Source organism: Gossypium arboreum, chromosome 7, assembly GCF_025698485.1.
Source record: "Gossypium arboreum isolate Shixiya-1 chromosome 7, ASM2569848v2, whole genome shotgun sequence".
Lineage (NCBI taxonomy): Eukaryota > Viridiplantae > Streptophyta > Magnoliopsida > Malvales > Malvaceae > Gossypium > Gossypium arboreum.
Window position 1 is genome coordinate 3,524,035 of NC_069076.1, and position 9,878 is coordinate 3,533,912.

The 9,878-nt window shown below is 37.4% G+C and overlaps 1 non-coding gene across 1 annotated transcript; it reads right to left on the reverse strand.

Moving 5' to 3' along the window:
* Nucleotides 1-1,602: 1,602 nt before the first annotated feature.
* LOC128295878 (small nucleolar RNA R71) lies at nt 1,603-1,709 on the reverse strand. Its single transcript, XR_008286427.1, has one exon. It is a non-coding gene; the product is annotated as a small nucleolar RNA R71 (small nucleolar RNA).
* Between the last annotated feature and the right edge of the window lie 8,169 nt (nt 1,710-9,878).

The window sequence follows — 9,878 nt, forward strand, 5'->3', positions numbered from 1 at the left end:
TGGAAGACAGAAAATACTCGAGAATTGCCATCGGAATCACCTCGGAGCCAGGATCTACATCAAGAGTGAAGACTTCCATCCAATTTCCTAGAAGTTCTTTGGGTTTCTTTATGTTTTGTTGTTTTCCAAACTTTGGAATGTTTTCCATTAATATTATGAACTAAACTCCTTAAATACCTAAGGGCGATGAAACCTAAGATGAATCTTATTACTCTTTGATTTATATGATAAATACTTGTTCTTGTTCTTAATTGTGAATTTTAATTCTTGCTTTAATATTCCAGGTATTAATTCATGTTTTTAATGTGCTTATTCAGTGGATCAAAAGTCTCTGTTTAAGAGTAGATCATTCATAATTAAGCGGAGTAGCATGCAATCCTATAGATAGGATGACATAAATCTACCGGATTAGAGTCAAATCTAATAAGGGAATCCATAGATCAGGTTAATGCGACAATAGGGGTTTTAATTAGAAAGTGATTTCAATTAATCAACCTAGAGTCAGTTGTTTTTAGTCTCGAAATGGATATTAACATAAATCAGGGATTTCTACGAAATAAGTCAAATGAATAAATCATCTAAGTCAAAAGTAATAAGTGAAGTCTAGGTGGATTCTTTCTTGGGTATTATCTTCTCAACCGGTTTTCAAAAGTATTTTCCAACTTTAATCTCTGTCGTTACTTTAGTTAATTAGATAATTAGTTTAGATAAAACATTCTCTTAAATTTTAGGCTAGATAATAAAAAGATAGTAATTACTAGTACTTTTAGTCCTCGTGGATACGATATTTCCGGTCTCACCATAACTATACTACTGTTCGATAGGTGCGCTTGCCTTAAGTCAAATTTTTAGTTAGTTTCACGACCATCAAGTTTTTGGCGCCGTTGCCGGGGACTAAGATATTAGGAACACTTATTTTTTATTACTTTCGCCATTTTTTATTTTTATTGCAATTTAATTTTAATTTTTCTTAAATTACTAAATTTTCTCTTATTTACTTCTGGCAGGTTTTTATAGTTTATAACTAGAAGAAACCCATCAGGACCTCTACTTTTTGATAGTGAGATCGAAAGCATTGCTCGTAGAAACAGAAGGGAAATAAGGCGAAGCCTACAATACATAGAGGAAGGACAAAAAGACGATATTCAAACCATAACTGAGGAGATGATTGATAATCAAAATAATCTATTACCTCCTGTGGCTGTTGCAAACCCAGTAAATCAGGATCCTGCTCCTCGTACTATGTATGATTATGCTAAACCTACATTAACATGAGCTGAATCGAGTATAGTTAGACTTGCTATTGCTGCAAATAATTTTGAACTGAAAATTAACACAATTCAAATGATACAACAGTTTGTTCAGTTTGATGGTTTGCAGGATGAGGATCCAAACACTCATTTAGTAAATTTTCTGGAACTCTGCGACACTTTTAAGATCAATTGCGTTTCTGACGATGCCATTCGCCTTCGGTTGTTTCCATTCTCATTGAGGAATAAAGCTAAACAGTGGTTACATTCGTTACCACGAGGGTCAATCACTACTTGGGAACAAATAACTGAAAAATTTTTACTTAAATATTTTTCGCTGGCCGAAACGGCTAAATTGAGGAATGATATCTCTTCTTTTGTACAGATGGATCTAGAAACTCTGTATGATGCATGGGAGAGATACAAGGACTTATTAAGAAGGTGCCCTTACTATGGGTTACCTCTATAGCTGCAGGTTCAGACATTTTACAACAGTGTGAACCCCTCAACAAGGCAACTAATCGACACAACCGTCGGTAGAACATTGAACGAAAAAACACCTGAAGAGGCTTATGAATTTATTGAAGAGATGTCACTGAATAACTATCAGTGGCAAGTCATGAGAACAAAGCTGATGAAAGCTGCTGGTGTTTTCAACCTCAATGCAGTTACTATGCTATCTAACCAGGTAGAACTTTTAAATAAGAAGATTGTTGGTTTGTATGGTTCTACTCAGTAACATCCAGTGATGAGGTGTGATTCAAATGGAGGAGGGGTACACCACACAGAATATCAATTCTTTAACCCTACCACCGAGGAGGAACAAGTCCACTATATGGGTAATAATAATTCTAGACCTTAAAATAACCCATACAGTAACACTTATAATGTAGGTTGGAGGAAACATCCCAATTTCTCGTGGGGTGGTCAAGGAAATCAAAGGCCACAACATCCCCTAGGTTTTCAATAACCGCCTTACCAGCAGGAAAAGAAGCTGAACCTTGAAGACATGCTAACGAAATTCATCTTGGTGTTAGAAACGCATTTTCAGAATACCGATACAGCTCTTAAAAATCAGCAAGTGTCGATTCAAGGGCTCGAAACTCAAATAGGACAGCTTACTAAGTTGATTTCTGAACAACTACAAGGGAGCTTGCCGAGTAATACTGAAACTAACCAAAGGGAACAACTTAATGTGATTACTATTCAAGATGAAGAAGGGTTAGTTGAACTTGAACCAGAACTGAGGCAAAGAATTGTAGTAAGTAAAAGTAAGGATGAGGTGGACCATAGTGAGCAAAAATCGGTAAGTAGAGAATATAAACCCCGTGTGCCATACCCTAAGGTGACAAGAAAAGACCACATGGACAAACAATTTGGTAGATTCCTTAAATTATTAAAGAAATTACATATTAACTTACCGTTTATTGAAGCTCATTCGTAGATGCGAAATGCAGTTAAATTTTTAAAAGAGCTTTTAGCAAATAAGCGAAAGTTGGATGAGGCGTCGCATGTGGAGTTGAACGCAGTTTGCTCAGCCATTCTATAAAATAAGCTACCTAACAAGTTGAAAGATTCAGGGATTTTTATGATTCCTTATTTAATTGGTAGTTTAAATGTTAACAATGCTTTGGCTGATTTAGGGGCAAGTATTAATGTCATGCCCTATAAAATGTTTAAACAACTCGGTCTTGGGAAATTCAAACAAACTAGAATGAGCATTCAATTAGCAGATAAAACAATTAGATTTCCTAGAGTTATTATTGAAGACGTGCTGGTCAAAATTGATAAATTTATATTTCCAGTTGACTTTGTTGTCTTAGACATGGATGAGGATAGTGACATACCTTTAATTTTAGGAAGAACCTTTTTAGCAACTGCTAGATCTATCATTGGTGTTGGCACAGGTGAATTGATACTTCGTGTAGGTGATGACACGATTACTCTCCAAGCTCGTGATTCTACTAAAATATCTAGTAATCGACATGATTCAGTTAATTTAAATAATGTTACAACTCAAACTTCTATGCAAAAGTCCCCTAGGAAGAACGTGATGGAGTATCATTCTAATCCATGCCACAAAAACGGAGCTACTCACGAAGAATGAAAGCTTCAGATCGATGAACTAGATGAATGGCGAACACATGTCAATGAGAAACCAAAAGCACACGAAAAATCAAAGAGACACCACGATGAGCGCAGGGATGAAACAAAGCAAATTAAAGTTGGGGATAAAGTATTGTTAGATGAAAAGGACCCCTGAATTGTAACTTTAGAGCACAATACAGAAGGAGTGACTCCCTTCACGGTAATAAACATCTTCCCACATGGTACAGTCGAGGTAATACATACTAAATTCAAAACTTTTAAGGTAAATAATACTTGAATCAAACCTTATTTTGGTAAAATTAATAGCAGAAGCGAGGAGTTTCAACTCCTCAATCCACTGTAATCATGCGAATAAAAGGTAAGTCGAGTTTAGACTCTAAATAAGCGCTTCTCGGGAGGCAACCCGAGCACTAACACTACTGACTAGTTTATTTTAGCTATTTTTAGTATTTTTGTGTAGGTACAGTGGCCCACACGGCCTGGACACACGGGCGAGTCCTTTGGCATTATGGAAACAGGGCTAAAAATCCCTTAAGTATCGAGCCACATGGCCATGAAGTCGATCCACACGGCCGTGTGAAGAACACGGCCTAGACACACAGGCGTGTCCTAGGCCGTGTGAAAATTGGAGCTAATTTTTTAAAATTTAAATAAGTTAGGGAGCCACACGGGCAAGGCACACGGTCATGTGTTCGGACACATGGGTGTGTGGGGTACCACACGGGGGTGGGAGAAGCGAACAACATTGCACACGGTCATGTGAACCACACGAGTCAGCCATACGGGCGTGTCCTCAGGCCATGTGACGATTAGAAATTCAAATTTTGCGATAAACACGGGCTGGACGAGAGCCACACAGGCCTTTTTATAACCCTCTCAAACCCTAATTTTTTCCCCTTGTCTTCTTCCCCAATTCTCTCCCCTTAGCCGCCGCAGCCTTCCAAACTCCCCTCACGCCTGTGCACCCATTCCGATGACCAATAGCTTCTACCAGCGTCTCCACCACCGGCTGACCCCCTTCTTCAAACCCCCTCTCTTTTTTTCCCTTCCATCTTCGCGCCACACCCCCACGCCCTCACATTGCGCCACACGGCCTACCTCTCCATGCCCGTGTCCCGCCCCCCACCATTGGGAACAGTACCGACTCTGACCAGCAGCTCCGTCCACTGCCGTGCACACCCTGACTACTGTTTTTAGGCATATAATGACAAGCACACGAGGCAAGAAAATTTCTTTTCTCGCTTCAAAAAAGCGGAAGGGCCCTGGCACAACCTCCTCAGGCGCCTCGACCGAAGCTCGCCATCCTCTGCTTCAGTTCTCGTCAGACCCACAAAATGACTTGTTTCAGCTACTACGTGTACGACCATTGGGAGTGGGCCGATGTATTGACTGGGCTGTGTTGGAACAGGTCCAACTTGCTCACTTTGTTCACTTCCATCTCGATACTGAGCCATGGGATCGGTTCTTTGCAATCATCGAGCCCATCTATTCAGAGCTGACATTGGAGTTCTGCACTACCTTCCACTTACAGCACGTGATGAACACACATGACGAGGTTGGTACTATTGTTTTCAGACTTGGTGGACTTGTCAAGCATATGAGTGTACCGGAGTTTGGAGCTACTTTGGGCCTCTATACGGAAGAGTTCATGGCTTCAGAGAATTTTCTACAACTTCATCGACACATACACTATTCACCATATTGCTGTTAGACCGACCTTAAGGCGAGCACGGTTCCCTATGACACGAGTCGCTCAAAAGTAACCTCTCTTCCTCCAACACTATGCTACATCCATGCCATCTTGGCTCACACTTTTACTGGAGGAGAGAGAGTAACGGAGTAGTTAGCACCACTAACGCGTACTTCCTATGAAGCATGGCGACTGGCCATGTATTTTACTTAGCATATTTTATCGCCCTCGCCTTTCACCACTAAATAGATCACCATAGGAGGGGCCCTATCTGCCTTGGCCCTTACGTGACTCGCCTCGCTCGACATTTCGGCCTCTTCGACACTTCAGAGATGTCATCGACACTCACATTAGTCGGCCAGATGTCTCCTCAAAGAATTTTCAATATGATCCACATGATGATGATAGAGCGACGTCGTGGAGTCGACCCTCTTCAGTACAGACTCAACCACTCTGATGACCAGGATGAGCCAGAGGACATTTCTGACAATGTTCATCCCTTTACGAGGACCTACCCCCACCACCACCACCGCATCACCAACCTCCTGCTACCACTTTAACAGACTTATCCGAGCGATTCACTCGCTTTGAGCAGCAGTGCTTCGAGCGATTCGACAGTATCGACGCCACTCTCTGACAGATTTGCCACCACCTCCATATTTCTTCTTCAGTGCCACCGGTCCACGACTCTGATGATGAGAACCTTTGAGTCCTTTTATTTTATTTTTATTTTTATTTTTATTTAAATTTTATTTTCTCTTATTTATTTTTGAAGACTTATGTTTTATATTTTTAAACCCTACTTATCTTTATGATTATTATTGAATTATCCCTTAATTCTCTTCCACAGTGGTGTTTATTTTCTTATTAGTACCTCAGAATCATGTCTTTTATTCAGCTTTCTCTACAATTCTTGCTCTCGTTACTCCAAGGATCTCATCCAAATATTCAGGGCAATTTTGCTACTCTCCCTCTCTTCTGATATTATGCTTATATTGTTATTAACTATCTTTGTACATTGAGGACAATGGACATCTTAAGTGTGGGGAGGTTATTTATGTGATTATCAGAAAATATCTGAATTTTTATCTTGTTCTCAAATAATTTTCTCATATCATTATTAGAGTAAATTTTAATTGATCTATGATTTTTATTGATATGTTTTGAATTAAATCATAAGTAACTGTGCATTGATTGTTTCAACTATAAGACATTAGAAAATCGAGTATGATAAGTTGAAATTTTTTAGAATTAAAATTGCTAGGTTGTTTCCCTGAATTGAGGTATTATCTTGAAGTTCTGAATTTACAGGATTGACATCAAATACCCATAATTCTCGTGAGATTTTGAGCCTTTTAAGAGCATATATATTTCTTGCTCACTGATTTTATTGGTTAGGAGTGTGTCAACATTGAATTGTTATTCTAGAACTTGTATCGATTATGTATGTCAAGACCACACCTTTGATTTGATATACTAAAATGATAAAGGCACTTAGGTTTTAACCCATTTACCCCATAAAAAGCCTACCCTCATAATTAACCCTTAGTGAACCCCTTTGAGGTTAACAAACTATTTTTTTTAAGTTACCCTAAATTGTAACCCCTATATCATACTTTTTGATTCGTTGAGAATTTTTCCTAATTTATTGAGGCCTTTTTTGTCAAGATTTGATTTGGTTAATTGCCTAACTATTTTCTTTGAATGTTATAATTTCCTCTTATACTTGTACTTGTTCTTATTCTTAAAAAAAAACATATATATTAGTAGTAATTCTTTGTTTTTGAGCGTAAGTATTTAATTCCATATTCTGAGAAGAAGCTCATGTTTATTTAATTGATGTTAGTTATTTTTTCAGTTAGGTAATTTATCAATTTAATCTCGATTCTAACCCTTTCTTTGTTAGTCTGTATCCACACTTTTAACCCAAAGCCCCGTTACAACCCTTTAAAGACCTTTTGATTTGTGTGTCATCCAATTTATAGTGGTGGAGATTCGATTTTCATGCAAGCCTATGGTAATAACTTTTCGTGTTTGACTAATAAGTGCTTAATCATTGAACCTTAAACACATTGAGTGATTTGAGTGAACTTTTAGCGAGGATGTCAATAAATGTCAATTTGGAATTAAAGATAATTACTTAGATAAATGGGGGTGCCTATAATTTTATGATTGAAATGCTCAACTTTGACTATTAGAAACTTTAACGTTCTTTTAGTTAAATTTTCAATGTATGACTTCTTGTGGATTATTTTGAATCATTATTGATGAGAATTATAAGTTGAGAAGAATTTATTTTGATTGTGAGTTGAGGATTTTGCTTGAGGACAAGCAAATGCTTAAGTGTGGGGATATTTGATAAACCATAATCTATACATATTTTTACCTCATGCTTGACATATTTATGAATGATTTTTCCTTGGTTTTAGTGAATTTGATGCTCCTAATCCTTTAATTTCATGTTTTATACTCAGGAGAACTAAAGATAGCAAAAAGAGCGAGAAACGGGCCAAAAACGGACAAATTGTGCTTAAAACAGTGTTTCACACGGCCTAGGCACTTTCACACGGGTAACCCATACGCTCGTGTGAGGCACACGGGCAGGCCATATGCCCATGTATCATGGCCGTGTCGACATCAATCCAAGTCAGAATTGCACATGGTTTGAGCACTTGCACACGGGCGTGGCACGTGGCCGTGTCTCTGTCAAGCCCAAGTCTAGTTCTACTCGGAAAAGGCCACTTTTGAGGGTTTTGAAGCATTTTAAAGACTATATAAACACCCTAGAAGAGGATTAAAAGGGACATACAGAGTGGGAGGCAGAAATACTCAAGAACAACCATCAGAATCACCTCAGAGCCATGATCTACATCAAGAGTGAAGACTTCCATCCAATTTCTTAAAAGTTCTTTGGGTTTCTTTATGTTTTGTTGTTTTCCAAACTTTGAGATGTTTTCCATTAATATTATGAACTAAACTCCCTAAATACTTAAGGGAGATGAAACCTAAGATGAGTCTTATTACTCTTTGATTTATATGATAAATACTTGTTCTTGTTCTTAATTGTGAATTTTAATTCTTGCTTTAATATTCCAGGTATTAATTCATGTTTTTGATGTGCTTATTCAGTGGAGAAAAAGTATCTGTTTAAAAGTAGATCATTCATAATTAAGCGGAGTTGCATGCAATCTTAGAGATAGGACGACATAAATCTGCCGGATTAGAGTCAAATATAATTAGGGAATCCATAGATCGGGTTAATGCGACAATAGAGGTTTTAATTAGAAAGAGATTTCAATTAATTAACCTAGAGTCAGTTGTTTTAGTCTCGAAATGGATATTAACATAAATCAGGGATTTATATGGAATAAGTCAAGTGAATAAATCGTCTGAGTTAAAGGTAATAAGTGAAGTTTAGGTGGATTCTTTATTGGGTATTGTCTTCTCAACCAGTTTTTCAAAAGTATTTTCCAACTTTAATCCATGTCGTTACTTTAGTTAATTAGATAATTAGTTTAGATAAAACATTCTCTTAAATTTTAGGCTAGATAATAAAAAGATAATAACTACTAGTACTTTTAGTCCTCGTAGATACGATATTTCCAGTCTCACCATAACTATACTACTGTTCGATAGGTGCGCTTGCCTTAAGTCGAATTTCTAGTTAGTTTCACGACCATCAATTGGTTAGTTGGTAAAGTTTTATACATGATTATGATATTGACTTGTGGCTTTGAGTTTGGATTGATTTGGTGTATGAATTGCGGTGCCAAGTGATGGTATATTTGTTAGACACCTAGATTGATTGATTTTGGCATGTTTTAGGTGTGTTTGATTGTGTTTTAATGTGTGGAAGTGTTTGGAAATGATTTGTCTTGGTGTGTACGTAAGGGTTATTAAATTGGCTTACATTGAGGGTTATTTTGGTGTTATTTTGGTAGTACATAGCCTGGAACACAGACTGTCACACGGTCGTGTGCCACACACGACCACACCACACAACTGTGTGTCATTTTAAATTTTAAGTGCAATTTGGTCCACACGATCACAGAGAGTTAAATGTTCCACACTTTATGAGTTTATTCACTTGTGATGTTCATAGTGCGGTATACCTAAATCCTAAGTGGATGACTGACTATGTATGCGTGACTCGTACACTTTGATGTAAGTAAAAGATCGAGTTCAAATAGATACGGAACTATAAGTTGGTGCGTTGGGTGTATGACTTCTGTAGTATACGGTGTCATTCATAATAGTGGAATTCATAGCCCAAAACATGGGTAAATGATATCCTCTCAGTGGCATTACATGGTTGATGAAAAGTAAACGTGGCCACGGGTCGTCCGTCTTTATGATAGATCACTTGTTCACCATTTGATAGTGATTGACTTTTCATTAAGAAAGATGTAATGGTTAACATGAGATAAAATATGATCATATTGGGAGAACATATATTATCCCAAAGAGATCGATGATATCCTATAAGGGTAACACACTTATGACAAGATCATTAACGAGCACTGAGTAGTTGCTTTCGTAATGGTATGTCGTTGGGGAAAGCTCAGTCATGATACTATAGTGGAATGACCTTATGACTAAATGAGTTTATAATTAATAGGCGAAAATCCAGAACGTAATTATAAATCATTTGAGCCTCAACTACATATGTCCAATCGGTCCCTCCGCTAGCTCTTTGAAAGCAAAAATGAATTGTGTGTTTGAATAGAAATGAACGAAATGAATAGAAAAATAAAAATGGAAAATATTCAAGAATGAAAATGGTTTTCTCTAAAATGGAAAAATGGAATCATTTAGAAATGAATGTAGGT